Here is a 13,247-nt window from a genome sequence, read left to right as displayed (position 1 = left end):
CTTCCCCTGCAGGCCCACCAGGTTAAGGAGTAATCTTTCTCTCTTCGAACACTACACTGGAAGAGGAATTATGTCAATACTTAACTGGTGTAAATATATCTAACCATTTCATAGTGTTTTAAGTGGTCAGAACAGATAGCGGGAATGCCCATAAATGCATATGCTTCCAAGTAGCGCTCACTTCCCACCCCTTGAGCTGGATTTACAATCGTGTAGATCTTTGCACCCGTTCTATGCAAATTCCCGGCAGGCATAAAAAAATACATCTGGCCATGAACATCTGTTTATGACTAAGTTTACCTATGTCTGTAGGCCCCTAAGTGTAGACTAGGCAGGTACTTTACACCATCCAGTCAGCAGCATTAAAATTCCTGCTGCCCCACAATAACCAAGGGAGTGTTCTTCCTCAAACAGCTAAGGAGAATAGACCATTCATAACTTCTGGTGCTGCAGAGGATATGACAGAAAAGGGTTTTGTCAATTTGCAGTGTGTTGTAAAGATATTATTTATTTAAATTCTTATTATACACTAAATATTCACTATGTTAGCTTGAAAGGCATAGAGAAGCAAAACAGTCTTCAGCTCCCTCTAGAACTTCATATAATTCTTGCAACTGTGTTAGCAATTCGCTCAGCTTGCTCTAATGTTCTAGGCTGTAATGACCTGAAAATCCTGTATTTCTGCATAGAAGCTCTGGGCTTCTGCCAACTATCAGGACATTACATGCACCATCCCTTCCCAGAATGCCTGAAAACACAACACTTTTAGAATACCTGTCTGAGAAAGGAATAATACTAACAACTAACATATATACAACTAGAAAAACCAAAGATCTAGAGCCAAAGTCTTAGGGAATCTGTACAATAATGCAACAAACCAACACCTTCCGGTGTACAATGCGCATCTACACGAGCAACGCACCCTGGTGCGAATCAGCAATGCACCCTGGTGCGAAATCAGCAACGTCTCCTGGCGAACAACGCGCATCTATGCGAGCAACGTGCCCTGGTGCGAATCAGCAACTCACCCTGGTGCAAATCAGCAACACCTATAATTTGGACGTTCTTGATGGGAGCCAATTTCCCTTACCTTGGAAAGGGGCCTGACCTTCCCTCACAAGAAGTATGAAATACAAATTACACTTGTTGCCATCCCTGATTAAAAGCAGCGCACCATCCTGTCATCAGTTACCTGTAAGAAGGGAATCACACATCCTTCTGTACGTCAGCACCTGGCTAAGAAGTACCCACACTCTCTTTCAGAGACAACAGACAAATGAAACTAATGCACATTGGGGTCTCTTTATTACACAATGATAGAATGACAAGGAAGAAGAAATGAGTAATCACCAACACATACATACATATAGGAAGCTGAAAAGGAAAAAGTGATTAGGCATAAACAGGTATAATGAAAACATTCTTAGAGCACCTCACCCTATTTTTAGGCATCTGTAAGCTGGGGAAGGGTCCAACTCTCTCTCTCTCTGTCCCTCTCTGGTTGGACCAGGACTCTCTGTTCCACAAACATGTCTGCACATCTGCACCATGATGCTTCTCCAGACTGCCCGACCAACTGACTCACTGACCAGAGACCAGACACCTCCTCTAATAACAAGTGGAAACCTTTCGTCGAAGCTTCTAGCAAGCGCCCAGCCTCTCATCAGATTCCTGTGCCAGCCTGTGCCAGGGTCACAGCTCAGGCTGATCAGACCTTTCTTATGACTACAGCGCAGGGTGAGCACATTCCACTGACAAGAACCAGTCTCTTCCAGTTTGCAAAGAGCGAACAACACCTCAAAATTAAAACTTGGCCTCTCACCTAAAGAGGCTCAGCAAGATGGTGTCAGAAAAGAACATGGCATCGCTTGAGCATAGGCCTTTAGGCCCTAAAAAGAGCAAAAACCATAGAAAGAAGGCATACGATCATGCCAAAGCCAATAGGCAAACACTAAGCAAGATATAGTCAGAAATATAGAGAGAACTTCTGGCCTACACATCCCTATGTTGTGTGATGATGTCAAAGCATAACATAAGCAATAGTCAGTGCTGTCTAAGTATCTACAATATGCTGAGATGGTGGTGGGCAATGGTCATATTTACCAAAATATCAGTCACTACACAGGCCTTTTTAGAAAATGTTGGCCATCAGCACTCTCCTTCTTGTACGAAAATAGGGCGATTCTGGTATTCACTTAGAGTTTCATATTGTGGGATGGCGTGTGGTCATGGGTTAATTTACTCACATATTTTCTGTCCCCTAAACGTGTAAACTGTGTGTTATCATGAGATCCCAAATTAGTATAAGGAGGGTAGAAAATTGGTGTGGGAGCACACTGCTTTCACCTCCCAGCAGGGTCGCCCCTAAGCATCATGGTAGATGCAGTCTGACAAGCGAGTACACTTGCAAAGTCTTCAAAGTGTTTCACCAGGTGGGTGCAGATTAGTGCTGGCCATCTCTGGACACGTGTTTCTAGATTATTATCTGTCATCAGCAGAGATTAGGCATTATTTGGGGAGGAGGGTAGTAAAGTATGAAATCCCACCAAAGTAATATTTTTATGTATTTAAAGATTTGCTAAACGATTTGAAATACAAGAAATCCAATACAAATTTTGAAATCAATTTAGTAAAAAGAGGTAGATCTCATCAAAAATGCAACACCATTTGGGTGGAAATTAGAGAAGGAGAACTAGAGTGATGTGTGGCAGATTTCATTTCAAGACAGTCATATGCCCAGTGACCCACTGTGGTATTTTGACTCACATGGCAATCTCTTTTGCTTTTCTGCAACAAACTTTCACTGCTGGGGTTTATTAATGAAAATTATAGGACAACTGCCAATGGTGTTTTCCTTTCAGGGACAACCATGCATTGTATGGCAGTCCTGGGAGGCGAAAATCAGTGGCTGTCGCTCCAATAGGGAGGGGCTACTGCCACTGTCACCTCACACCCGTGTACTATACAGCTGCTAGGTTAAGTATTTCTTGTGGTGGAACCAACAGAGACTCTGCTATCAGATGAGGCAAAGAAAAGTCAAGTTTGGCAGAGTACGAGCACCATGTTTTAGGAATTTAGAGAAGCACTCACTTCTAAACTAATTTCTATTGATGATTTTATTTTATATAAGCAAGCGTGCTGCAGAGGTAGCACGTTTGTCCTGAACCGTCCCTAACAAGAACGCCTCCTATTTCGAGTTTATGGTACTCGACCCCCGCGCACTGTTGCTGATGTTTTGCTTTACATTGTACTTCAGAAACTCTTTGTCAGAATTTGAAACGTTTACGTTGCAGTAACTTTTTGAAAAACCAACAGTTATCGGTTAAACAGTACAATTTATTTCACAAGCATATGAAAATTCTTGATTAAACACAAATTGCAAACTTAATCCTGTGATTGAATTGGTTACATCACCACTTGAAATTCTTTAAATTTTTTTCAATTGACATATAAAAGAAATAAGCAACATGACGATTTCAGTTAATGCCCAATGCATTTCGAGCCCGTAGGGCCCTTCTTCAGGGGCCTAAAAACTGAACAAAATAAAAACAATGTTTTACAAAGTTATTCCATAATAACTATATTATTGGCACCGCCAATTTATAGCTATGCACCTGCCCCATCATCACAAAAGAAGGTCCTAAGTCATTAAAGTGGGTGTTAAAATTCTCCAACTGAGAAGGTAAGACACTAGGGGGCAGATGCATCAAGGCAAAAACCGGTCGCAAAAGGGCAGGTTCTGTCCCTTTGCGACCAGTATTCTTGGATTTGGGATGCATCATCGCAAATGCAAAAATCGGAAATTACAATTACATTTAAGGAATCGTAAATTGTGATTCCTAAAATGCAATGCAAGATGCTATTTAAAATAGAAATTTCGCTATTAGGATCCGCTAAAAATAATGCCAGGTGGTAAATAGCAAAAACTTTGAAAAATGCACTAAAATGCATTTTTCAAAGTTGCATGTTACACACACACATGCCCCTGGGGCATGTGTGTGCACTACATGTGTGCACATTGCAATTTCAGGGTTGCAACAGGGTGTCCTTTTTGGCACCCTTGAAATTGCATACGCAATTTGCGAGTACCTATTGTGTACTCGCAAATTGTGCATGAAATTTCCAATCATTCCTATGGGCCTGTAGGCCCTTATGAATGAATGGGAAGCCATTCCTTAATTAAGGAATGTTTGGGAATCGCTATTTTTTTAAGGGATTTTGCGCTTTCTTAATTGCGATTCCAAAATAATCACAATTAAGGAATCGCAAAAACCTACAATGATGCATGTGCCCCTATGGCCTCTAAGGTTTCCATGGGGCTAAGTTGTTTTTTATATGGTGTAGTTGTCATATGCAAATCAGTCTTGACCCCGTTCCTCATGGGAACAGTCCAACCCGAACTGCCAAGGCAGATCCTCCCTGGACCGGAAACAAGCATCCTGGGACCAACTTTGGGGTGACACCCCTCATCAGCCAGCCTAGCTTGAACCCAGTGGTACAGTGAGCAAGAGTCCCATGTCTGGACATACCCATAACACTTAGGGCAAAAAGTGCTGCAGCAACAAATGATTGACTGAATGCGGAATGAATCAAACATTCACCCCCAGATACCAGCTGCAATATTGGTGGCCCGGCTTAAATGAGTATCCCTGACCCCGATTCACAACTCCCAGGTGGGCTTTGTGCCTGGCAGGACGTCCCACAACCATCCACACACCCTCTCCTGCATCCTGTGGCTCTCCCTTAATATGCCAGAGAGGAGAGAATTGCTCTCTCGCTAGATGGCACAAAGGCAGTTGACTGCATTGAGTGGCCCTTTCTCATCTTGGGTATACAACAGTGAGCAACCCGATATACCCTTGAGGGCTTGGGTAAATGTATGAAAGGGCACGAGATGCCTCCAAGGGAATTAGTTCCAGAAATCTTTTTGAATAATTAGAAAAATTCTCTACAGGACAAATCAATGGTCCTCTAATAGAGTCAATCAATAGTTATATAATTTAGTCAATAATAAAAATCAATTTTTAAACATGAAACACATATGACAAGAAACAGAGACAGAAAAGGTGTATAGGAAAATCTTAGATTTTATCAAAAGAATTAAGAGGCATAAAGATTTTGAGGTACCAATATATAAACAGGCCTACAGGAAGAACAATAATGCATCAATCTTGAACTCTGTAGGTCCTGATCAAACCTCTCCTATTTACAACTATTGTCAATTGGGTAGGATAAGGATGAAGGTCGACGTTTCGGTCTCCTATGTATGTATCTCTGAGACCATCTTCAGGACTTTTAACTTAATATTTGTAATGCCCTATTATAAAATGAAACAAAAATATTTACAATTACAAGTAGGTCAAACTGTTATTAGCCGATTGGGACTATGGACATTTCTTATGACATTTCTTACTACAATATTAGCCGATTGGGTTTGTGGTAACTTACTCACATACCTCTATGTTTATCGGAATTCAATTCGGGCTAGTTACTGACGCACAAATGTTAATATTGCTTTCAGCAAATGATACAGATGAAAAAGATATTGATAGGAAACCTATATTATGTATGGCATAAGGTTGACTCATATAAAAATTACTGGAACGAAAGGCGGAAAATCTGCCCAGAGTACCTGCATACCCGTCCTATATCTAAAAAATGATGAGGAGCCTGATAGTAGATGGCACAGGACACAGAAGGCAAGCTCAATGGCGGTGTTTGGACAGTGCCATACTAAAATTTAGTCGACTGGTTCTTCTGGAAAGAGGTCCTTCCTGTACCTTAAGTCCCTGAGACAACAAAAGGCCATCTGGCACATCCACAGCTTGGGTACATGGGCCAGCAGGCTCCAATGCCTCAGGCAGACTCACCTGAATGGCTTCTAGGAAATCGGGCCATGTGATACTTATATTGCCTTTCAGTCCAGAGAAAGCAGTTGTACCTTAGTCATTTCTTAAATGCCAAGAGCACAACTTTCACAGGAGTTTTTGTTTTTTTCAGGTTCCATCTTCCAGCAGCAATCTTTGGTTCAAGACAGGGATCAGTCTTTTTTATAGTAACGGCTCAGTAGTAATTGGTGATGTCTCTTAAACCTGTCAATGAAAACTTCTCTCACTGTTGCTACCTATATTGTTCAACATTCCCTGTGCCTTCTTGCAGATGCTAATCAAAGTACTTGCGAAACGAAAGAACATAAAAATCATCTGATCTACAGATACTTGTCTTTACATGCACTTTGCATGCACTATATCATTTATACATGAGTGCCCTAGCAGCTTCTGGGCTTAGGTTCCTATTTGTCAAAAATTATCTTTGTGATTACTGCATGTCTCAGATGGACATGTTTTACTTGCTCAATTGCACCATATGTGTCTTTAATATAGAGAACACTTTCTTCAGATGTTGAGTATGTTCAGTGAATTTGGGGAAAAGTCATGAACCATTCAATACGTATATTGTTGGAAATTGGGTAAATAGCTGAGGGGGATGAAATACTCCCCAAGCAGAAGCCACAATTCCTGTCAGGGTGAAGTCACAAGCCGTCCCAAATTAACCTGTGCTTAACACTTTGGTAGCTTAGCACAAAAGCAGTCCGACTCAACTTAGAGGCCATGTGTAAAGTATTTATGCAGCTCTTCAAATAGTAATACAATAAAAACACAACACAAGAAAAATCCAACACAACCTTAAGAAAACAGAGCAGAATTGTATAAATTATTTGACACCAAAACAAAAAAAATTCAAGTAGCAGAATCAAAGATTTGCAATTTTAAAGGTTTATGGTATGTATAGCTCCGAAAAGCACAAAGAGCAGCTCGTGATTATCTGGTTGTGGGAGACTGGGTGAAAGTCACAACTCAGGCCAACCACACTGGAGCACAGGTTTGATACAGGGACCAGGATAGCCCAGCTGAGTTTTCTTCTAAAGCTCAGCATGAAGAGTACCATTTACAGTGGGGGATGTTGCAAGAAGTAGGGAGAGAGTCGCAGATTATCACCAATGTAGCAAGAAGAGCGGGCCAGGCATCGCAGATGATCTTTGCTGTAGCCCAAAGATTTGGTTGGGCTTCGTGAACGGTCATTGCAGGAGGTTTGTGTTGGTGGTCACCATGGGCTGTTGATGCTGTAGCGCAAATGGCAGATCTCAGTCTCTGTGATGCGAAAGTTCACCGGAACTTAAAGTTGGCGTGTGGTGCGAATGACAAGATCGTGGCAGAAACAGACCCATTTGTGGTCGAAAAGAGCCCAAAACATCAGGAGTTCTCATTTCTGGCAGAGGGAGCTCAACTGATGACACACCAGAGGCCCAGCAGCTAAGGAGTACTTCTTGGGGATCAGGTACCCACTACATTAGAGGCCAGCAAGACTCAGGCAGGTCCAGGCAGCAGGCCAGTTGGGTAGATGCAGGGAGCCTCTGGATCTTGTTAGGCCCATGTAGCTCAGTACAGGAGGTCAGTTAGCTGGCTTCTGGAGTCACTTCAGCCTGGTATGATGGGTGCAAATCCAATCGCCCTTCTAAATAAACAGGGCAGCAGAGAAGCAGACCTTCTGACAGCAAAGCTGCACAGCAGTCCTTCTTCTTTAGTATTGACAGGTCCAAGGGTGTACTGAAGAGATGGGTCTGAGGGTTCACTATTTATATCTGGTGCCCACTTTGAAGTAGGAGAAGGTTCTGGAGGGTTCCAACCTCAGAGGTTTGTGAAATGTCCTGCCTCACAGCCCTGGCTCAAGCTGCTCTAGGGTCACAAATAACTAGTGTAAAAGCCCTTTGTGAGTGTGCTGGGCAAAGTCTTTGTGATGCGCAAGTGTGATAGGTGACAGCTCCTTCTTCTCATTAAGTTAGAGACGGCACATCCTGCCAATATCCCTCCCCTTTTGTCTCACAATCTGGGAGCAACACACAAAGACCAACTGCCAGCTACACCTAGCCATGTGACTCAGGATACAGGCGGGAGGTACCAAATGGTTGGTACAAGAAAGGGTACACTTTCTAAAAGTGGCAGTTTCAGGATTTGACTTAAAATCCAACTTTACCATTGATGCCAGTTTTAAATTACAATTCTTTTGACACCAAACTCGATATTCCAGTCTGTTCCCAATTGAAAGTTATCACCTGTTAAGTGTAATTGGGTACCTAATGTTAGCCTACGGGAAAGGCAGGCCTTGCAGTAGTGAAAAGTGAGTTTATGAGTTTTTCACTACCAGATCATGTAAAACTTACATGACCAACCTTTTTAAAACACTGTACCCTGTCTCACGGTCTGTAGGGTATACCCTGGGGGAGTCCTATATGTAAGAAATGTAAAAAGGTTTATTTTGCCAGGTCAAAATGGCAGTTTAAAGATGTACACACAGGCTGCAATGGCAGACCAGAGACACATTTAAAGGGCTACTTAAGAGGGTGGCACAATCAGTGCTGTAGACCCACTAGTAGGATTTAATTTACAGGAGACCCCTTGGGTACATGTAGTACCACTCCACTAGGGACGTACATATAAATTAAATGTTCCAATTGGTTGAAGGCCAATTTCACCATGTTAAATGGAGAGACCAAAATCATTTAGCATTGGTTAGCATTGATAAAGTGTGAAGAGTCCAAAAAGCAAAAACAATAGTTCAGAAAACAGGAGGGTTAAGGCAAAAGGTTTGGGGATGACCCTGCAAAAAGGTCAAATCCAGCAGATAAGAATTTATTAAAATGAGTCTTTCTGAGTGACTTGCAATTCAGTTAGAGCACTGCGTACCATGGAGACCAAATATTCATAATACCCATATCAGGTTCTACTGTTTCCTGTTGCTGCCAAATGGAAAAATAATAAATTATATGATATCTGCAAATCAAGCTTTTTATTGGGAGAGGATACCAACCATCTATAGTGATGTAATAATATAATATCTAATAGTTCTATGGCTGGGTGAACGGTTTTATCCAATTATGTTTTTAGAATACAGTTATTTACAGAATACTTCTCAAATTATCTTATATTTCATTTATATACTGTAACTGTATTTCTATATACATATGTCAGCCTCATAGATTAATAACATGGTTCTGGAAGAATGAAATGCACTCCTCACAATGTATGTTCATATTACTGTCAATCTTGTTGTTTTAATCGATTTCCTAATGATCATTCAATCAATCAATAATGTCTTAATTTGATATTAAAGGGCCATAAATGCACAAGATACATACATAAATATAGATTATATAAAAATAAATAAAATACAAGCATATAAAAAGAGAGAAGAGAGAAACAACTAGATATGATAAAGTAAAAGCAGCATAAAATATGTGAAAACGCTTAGCACACAGCAGAGTTGGAGGGACACCTTTTTCTATCTTAACCGCCACATAAACATCAGATTTCTTGAAATGCAAAGACAATGAGCAGGCTTGTGTTACTTCTGAGTATTCTAAGGGCAATGCTGTTATTCCTCAGACCCAATTACGAGAAAGTTGCAGAATACAATTTTTCCTAGGACCATGATAGGCTGTGCAAAATATAATTACTTGTTTAACCACTTCGACCACCCCAAGCAGAAAGGGCATGTTCCTAGACCCCGATCTAGTGGTGAAGGCTTGAATTGGGAGGATCCCTAGATGAAACGTTAAGAAGAGGATTCTGGCATAGGGGGGGGTTCCACCTCATCCAAAAATGGTTCAACGCAGTATTCTATTTTGAACTCCAAGAAAGAGACAGTGAGGGAGTCCACTCTATAAGAACTTGCAGTGTTTTGGTCCATATTTTGCCGAGATGCTCTTTTCAATGCCTGCTTGGAGACCAATGCAACATTAGTTTGAGTTGACCAGCAATAGTCAAAGCCAATCTGTCTCAACCAATCCCTTACCACCCTAAGCCACCCTAAGCCATGGACCCCAATTACTTTTTCCAAGGCTCCTCTGAGAAGTATAAGTTCGGGGGCTGACCAAAGTCTTCGCCAATACAATAAAGATTTAAGCCCCACTACATCCTTAACTCATTTTAATCCATTAGTCATAGAGGGTGTAGAGGTGTTCTTGCTAAGAGTTTGTTCAAGCCTATTGAAAATGTATTTTCTTCTATTACAAGGGGCCTAGCATCACAAATACCCTATGATTCAGCGCCATACAGTGCAGGCCGTGATTGACATCTATGGATCTCTTAAGCAGGGGTAATTGGTCATATGCTGATATGCACTGGACCCTTAAAACACCCTCACAGTACTGCTCAAGCTTAATTTTTTGCTTATGAATTTGGAATGACCAGTCAAAGTAATCCAATAAGATCACCCCCAAATAATCAAACACTCTAACACGCTCCAAACCTTTACGGTTGAGAGTGGGATTCCAGCAGATTGTGGCACAGGTATTAAAGACCATGTCTTTAGTCTTGCACAAGGTTGATCTCCTGGCCCCTCTGTACGCAGAAGACCCCAAAGCCATGCCAGAACTTTTGAATGCACAAAGGAGATTTGGATAGCAAAAGGGTGTCATCTGCAAACAGCAGGGCCGGGACCTTCACCCAGGCAAGAGGTGGAGCATCACCCTCACACTTCTCCAGCTGTAAGACTAGGCTATTCATACAAAGGATAAGAGGGTTGGGGTCAGCACGCACTGGTGCCTCACCCCCCTAGCTACAGGTATAGGATCAGTCAACCCACCCATGGGTTCACATATGACCTGTGCAAGGCTTTTGGTATGTATCTTGATGTTACTTTTCAAAAGATAGGCAGGCACATTCCATCTCTGCCATAGCACTTCATAGTGACTCTCTTGGGACTAGAATAAAGGCAAATCAGAAATCTACAAAAATTACATACAGTCGACACTCCTTCAAAGGCACACACTTCCAATACAATATCTATAGTAGAAAGACCTAGTCTATGGTGTGAATTCCTTCTCTGATTCCAGCCTGCACTGCAGTCAAGACTTATGTCTCTATCATCCACTCACTCGGTCTATTCAGGATGATACGATAAAAGTATTTTTGGGCACTATTGATAAGGGTTATAGATCTGTAATTGGCAGGGGATGAACTGCAACCTTTTTTAAAAAATTGGTATAAGCTCTGCCCCAGCTCAAGTTGGGGGTATGGGAGCACCTTGACAGCAGGCATTAAAAAAGAGGCCAAAATATGGACACAATATATCTTTAAACATCCTAAACACATCACGAGGCACTTTGTCCAAGCCTGGTGCCTTGTTGGGTGCAATCAAGTGAAGGGCATTTGAAAACCCTATCTCTGTTATGTGGGGGATATCTAAGTGTGGTTGATCGATAACAAGGCCAGAAGCAACAACACCTTCGCAATGTCAGCTGTAACCTGAGATTCTGCTGCTCCTGCAGTTGGGTTCTGGCGGCTACCTGACAGATTTTAAGTGGATGGTCCCTGAATTTCTACTTGAGCATACAAATTGGAAAAATGCTTGACCCAAGCACTCGCCACAATATTGTTATCAAATGGGGCTCCTGCAACTAAACACCAAAAGGTACAAATATATTTTCTTTTAATGAAATCTAACATCATATACTAATTGTCACATTCCCACTTTATTTTAGCTTTTAGTATGGTGGCTTTATAATGTACCCTGGGTGACCATATGGCATCTCTATGCCCTGCTCTTATGGACCCTAGCAAGGCAAATCTGACTTCTTGGCAAGGTTTAGAATACCATGAGGCCTCCTTTTTCCTTTTCCTTGCCCCCTGGGCGTCCTTTGTAAGTACTAGTGCCCTGAGCGAGGCGAACATAAAATTATGCATTGCATGTCAATTCTGCAAAGGGTCTAGGTTATTACTGTCCACAATCATACCTGCCACTGACCTCTGCCCTACAGTTACAATCTCTAGCACCTTCTTGAGAGTTTCTTCTGACTCAGCCACCACACTCCACTTGAGCCTCCTCCGGTTATTGGTGGGCACTAATCTTCAATCTAGGGCCTCTTTGGTGTTGAAGGGAGAGAGTCACCCAGGGCTACCAGTGATAGGCTAAGAGCATTATGATCGCTGAATTACTGCCATATCTACCAAGGCTGGCCACAGTCTAATATCCATGAGAATGAAATTGATAAGGCTGGAGTGATGAAGACAATTATACGTAACTCTCCCAACCCTGTCTGATTTGGATCTTCTATGCATTCCCGAAGGCCGCTTCTGAGAGTAAATACATTCAATTGCAATACTGCAGGAGACCACGGCTTTACAGGAGAGGGTGTAGTTTCCGGAATACCCCAAACTTGTTTTTCTTCATTACAAAGATCTTCTTGAGAGGCTGTCAAAGGTTCATATCTACAATTAAGATTCCCCACAACTATTTTAATATAATTTGTCTGCAGGTCAGTCATAGGGCAAGCCGGCAGATCAATTACCTGGGGCTCAGCTCCACTACTGCAAGTCCTACAATATACATTATATAAACAGTACAAACCACTAGAGGGGAATGATAAAGCAATACATGTTGCATCTACACTTTTCAAAGGGACAACCTTAGACTTACAACATAGAGAAGTCCTCACCCATACTTAGACCCCCCCCCCCACCTCCATGGTCTACCTTTCGCTGAGGTGGTAACAGGCACAGATATATTCACATACCTTGCATGGTATTGTGGGGCCAGTGCCCATGTTTCTTGGAAACCACTAATATCAAATGTGTCTTTAAAAGCACCTCATCTGGGACAAGAGGCCTTGAGAGTAAGCCATCAACATTCCAGGAGACTAAGGAGTACGGCTACTGTTTGGGAGAGAAGAAACACTCGGTTCAACATGTTCCAATGCATTCAATGGGGTTATAGGGAAGAACTCATATATAGATGGCAATGGACGGTATGCAGACAAAATATCTATATTTAAATATCGATATACAATAATATTGAAGTTTAAATATCGAAGGGACATAAAATAGAAAGTAAGTAATATCGATAGATTTAATATCGATATTAGTAATATTGAAGTTTTAAATATCGATGTTAGTAATATCGATGTTAATAATTTTGATGTTACTAATATCGATTTTTAAATTATTTTTATGTATATTATTATGCATTTATTATGTTTTTAATGTATTTTTATGTAATGTAATTAAATTTGATATTTTAGTACTGTAGCGGGTTGTGGGTTTATATTGGAATAGGGTGGGAAGTAATTTGATTATGTTAAATTAATTATTAATTAGTAGGAATTATAAATTAATTTTAATTAATTTTTAATTATTTTTAAATAATTGGTAATTAATTTTAATTAATTGATTAATTGATAATTATGTTTT

At 41.1% G+C, this 13,247-nt stretch overlaps 1 protein-coding gene across 1 annotated transcript in view; it reads left to right on the top strand.

Moving 5' to 3' along the window:
- Window positions 1-13,247, top strand: part of LOC147733562 (aminopeptidase N-like) — a 474,314-nt gene that overhangs the window by 327,890 nt on the left and 133,177 nt on the right. The gene's annotated exons all lie outside the window — the stretch shown is intronic.

The sequence above is a fragment of the Lissotriton vulgaris genome, chromosome 2_1 (assembly GCF_964263255.1).
Source record: "Lissotriton vulgaris chromosome 2_1, aLisVul1.2, whole genome shotgun sequence".
Lineage (NCBI taxonomy): Eukaryota > Metazoa > Chordata > Amphibia > Caudata > Salamandridae > Lissotriton > Lissotriton vulgaris.
This window is presented reverse-complemented; position numbering and strand designations above follow the sequence as displayed.